At 33.1% G+C, this 4372-nt stretch overlaps 1 pseudogene; it reads left to right on the top strand.

The window, feature by feature from the left end:
* Nucleotides 1–954: 954 nt before the first annotated feature.
* Nucleotides 955–1280, top strand: LOC103662579 (annotated as a pseudogene).
* Nucleotides 1281–4372: the final 3092 nt, after the last annotated feature.

Below are 4372 nucleotides of genomic sequence, written 5' to 3'. Positions count from 1 at the left end.
ATTCTTGTGAAAGGTATAGGAGGTATAAGTTCTGTGTCTAGACTCATTAATTTTTACATGTGATGTCCAGTTGTTCCAGCACCATTTATTGAAAAGACTTTTTTTCCTCCATTGTGTTGACATTGCTTCTTTGTCAAAGATCAATTGGCTATATTTGTTTAAATCTATTTCTGGGCTCTCTATTCTGTTCCACTGATGTATTCCTCTATCATTTCACCAATACCACACTGTCTTAATTACTGTAGATTTAAAATAAGTCCTGACCTGAATAGACATTTTTCCAAAGAAGACATCCAGATGGCCAACAGACACGTGAGAAGATGCTCAATATCACTCATCATCAGGGAAATGCAAATCAAAACCACAATGAGATATCACTTTATATTAGTCAAAATGGCTAAAATTGAAAACACAAGAAATAACAAATGTTGCCAAGGGTGCAGAGAATTAGGAACACTCATGCGCTGTTGGTAGGAATGCAAATTGGTGTAACAACTGTGGAGAACAGTATGGAGGTTCTTCAAAAAATTAAAAATGGAATTACCAAATGATCCAGTAATTCCACTTCTGGGTATTTACCCAAATAAAACAAAAACACTAATTAAAAAAGATACACGCACCCCTATGTTTATTGCAGCATTATTTACAATATCCAAGATATGGAAACAACCCAAGTGCCCATCCATAGATGAATGGATAAAGAAGATGAGTTGTGTGTATGTGCACATATACATATATATAAAATGGAATATTAGTCATAAAAAAGAATGAAATCTTGCCATTTGCAATGATGTGGATGGAACTAGAAGGTATTACGCTGAGCGAAATAAGTCAGTCAGAGAAAGACAAATACCATATGATTTCATTCGTATGTGGAATTAAAGAAACAATTTCTTTCCGCCATCTTGGAACCTGTGGAGGCCTGCTGGGAGCAGGACTTCTAAAATGACAAATATGTCTTGAAGTCTATGGTCCAAGGCCATTTTTGCTGGCTAGCGAGGTCTCTGGAACCAGAGGGAGCACACAGCTCTTCTTAAAATTGAAGGTGTTTGTGTTCAAAATAAAACTGAATTCAATCTGGGTAAGAGATGTGCTTATGCATACAAAGCAAAGAACTCAGTGACTCCTGGTGGCAAACCAAACAAAACCAGAGTAATCTAGGGAAAGTAACTCATGCTCGTGGAAACAGTGGCATGGTTTGTGCCAAATTCCGAAGCAGCCTTCCTGCTAAAGCCATTGGCTACAGAATCTGTGTGATGCTGTACCCCTCAAGGATTTAAACTTACTGAAAAATAAATAAAGGTGTAGATTTGTTCTCTTGTTAAAAAAAAGAAAGAAAGAAAATAAACAAAGAAACTAAAAGACAAACCAAAAAACAGACTTTTAGAAAACAAACTGGTGGTTGCCAAAGGAAAGGTGGGTGAAGGGATAGTGAAATATATAAAGTACACTCATCAAGATGAGCGCTGAGTAATGTATAGAATTGTTGAATTGTTATATTGTACACCTGAAACTAATATAACACTGTAAGTTAATTATACTTCAATAAAAGAAATTTAAAAATGAACCTCAAAGTCAGATTGTTAGTCCCCCAATTTTGATCTTTTTCAATATTATGTGGGCTATTCTGAGTCTTTTGCCTTTCCGTAGAGACTTTAGAATGAGTCAGTATCCACAGGTAAATTGCTGGGATTTTTACTGGGATTGCATTAAATCTGTAGATCAATTAGGAAGAACCAACATGTTAATAATATTGAATCTCCCTATCTGTGGACATGGAATATCTTCCCATTTATATAAATCTTCATTTTCTTTCATCAGAGTTTTGTAGTTTTTTTCATATAGATCTTGTACATATTTTGTTAGATTTATACCTAAGTATTTCCTTTTTTATACTAATCTAAATGGTGTTATGTTTTAAGTTTCAAATAACCATTGTTCATTGCTGGTATATTAGAAAAGCAATTGATTTTTATATATTAACCTGTATCCTGCAACTTTGCTATAATAGCTTGTGAGTCCCCTTTTTCTGTTATTTGCTAATTCTTTGGAATTTTTTTACAGAGACAATCATGTAGTCTGTGAACAAAGTTTATTTCTTCCTTTCCAATTTATATATCTTTTATTTCCTTTCCTTATTTTATTGCATTAGTTAAGATTTCCAGTACAATATTGAATAGGAGCAGAGAGAACATGCTTACCTTGTTTCCCAAATTAGGGGGAAAGCATCTAGTTTCTTATCATTAAGTATGATGTTACCTGTAGGGTTTTTGTAGGTGCTTTTTATGAAATTGAGGGATTTCTCCTTTAAGTTGGCTAAGAATTTTTATCCCAAATGGGTGTTGGATTTTGTAAATATTTTTATGCATTTATGGGTATGATCATATAACTTTTTAAATTTAGCCTGTTGGTGTGAAGAATTACATTAATTGATTTTGGAATGTTAAACCAGCCTTGCATACCTGGGATAAATCCCACTTAGTCATAGTGTATAATTCTTCTTATACATTGTTGGATTTGATTTGCTAATGTTCTATTGAGGATTTTTGCATTTATGTTTATGAGAGACATTGGCCTATTGTTTTTCTTTCTTGTAATGTCTTTGTCTTTTTTTAGTATTAGGGTAATGCTAGCTTTATAGAATGAGTTAGGAAGTGTTCCCTCTGCTTCTATTTTTTTCAGAACAGATTGGAGAGAATTGATAATTTCTTCCTTAAATATTTGTTAGAATTCACCAGTGAAACCACCTAAGCCTGCTTCTTTCTTTTTAGGATGGTTATTAATTATCGATTCAATTTCTTTGATAGACATAGGCCTTTCAGATTATCTGCTTCTCCTTTTGTGAGACTCTATAGTTTGTGTCTTTCAAAGAATTGGTCCTTTTCATCTGGTTGTCAAACTTGTGGGCAAAGATTTGTCCCTACTATTTATTTTTCTTTTAATGTTTAAGGGATCAGTAGTGTCAACCCCTTTCATTCCTGATATTAATAATTTGTTTCCTCCCTTTTATAGGCAGTGGTAAAATCCATGCAAAAGCCACTCAGGGAAATACATCTCCCTCCTCCCCCAAAAAAGAAAGCAGCAACTGAAACAGATATTTGTACGCCCATGTTCATAGCAGAATTATTCATAATAGTCAAAAGGTAGAAGGAACCCAGGTGTCTCTCTGTGGATGAATGGATAAATAAAATGTGGTATATACATACAATGGGATAGCATTCAGCCTTAAAAAAGCAAATTCTGACATATGCTCTAACATGGATGAACCTTGAGGACATTATGCTAAGTGAAATAAGCCAGTCACAAAAGAACAAATACTGTATGATTCTACTTTTATGAGGTACCTAGAATTGTTAAATTCATAGAGACAGAAGGTTGATTAGAGGTTACCAGGGAATGGAAGGAGAGGAGAAGGAGTTACGCTTAATAGGTACAGCATTTATATTGGTGATGGTTGCCTTGGGCTAAAGGAGGGGAGGTGTTACTGTTTTGTGGGTACAGAGTTTCAGTTTTGCAAGGTGAAAAGACTCCTGGAGATGGATGGTTGCACAACAATGTGAATGTATTTAACTGTACACTTAAAAATGGTTAAGATAGCAAATTTTATTATGTGTATTTTACTACAACAAAAAAAAGTTAAAAAAATAATTTGTTTCTTCTCTTTTTTTCTTGGTTAGACTAGAGATTTATCAATTTTACTGATCTGTTAAAAAGCCAGCTTTTGATTTTTTTGAATTTCTCTATTGTTTTCCTGTTTAAAATTTCATTGATTTTTGCTCTAATATTTATTAATTTCTTCTGATTACTTTAGATTTAATTTACCCCTCTTTTTCTAGTTTACTGAGGTAGAAGCTTATATTGATTTTAGATGTTTCTTCCTTCTTTTTTTTAATTTAAATTCAATTAGCCAATGTATAGTACATCATTAGTTTTTGGTATAATGTTCAATGATTCATTAGTTGTGAATAACGCCAACAGATGAATGGATAAAGAAGATGTGGTTCGTATACACAATGGGATATTACTCCCCCTTCTTTTCTAATATAGGTACTCGATGTATTACATTTCCCTTTAAGCACAGCTTTCACTGCATCTAAGAAATTTGGTAAGTTGTATTTTCAATTTAATTTCATTCAGAATATTTTTATTTTTCTCCTGAGACTTCTTTGATTCCTGTGCCATTTAATAGTATGTTGTTTAATCTCCAAATATTTGGGGAAGTCTTTCTGTTATTGATTTCTAGTTTAATTCCATTGTTATTTGAGAGCATCCTTTATATGACGTCTATTTTTTAAAATTTGTTAAGGTGAGTTTTATGGCCCAGAATTTCATCTGTCTTGGTAAATGTTCTGTGTGAGTTTGAGAAGAATGT

The sequence above is a fragment of the Ursus maritimus genome (genome assembly GCF_017311325.1).
Source record: "Ursus maritimus isolate PB19 chromosome X unlocalized genomic scaffold, ASM1731132v1 scaffold_X1, whole genome shotgun sequence".
Lineage (NCBI taxonomy): Eukaryota > Metazoa > Chordata > Mammalia > Carnivora > Ursidae > Ursus > Ursus maritimus.
Note: the sequence above shows the minus strand (reverse complement) of the source record. Positions and strands in the feature narration are given on the sequence as shown.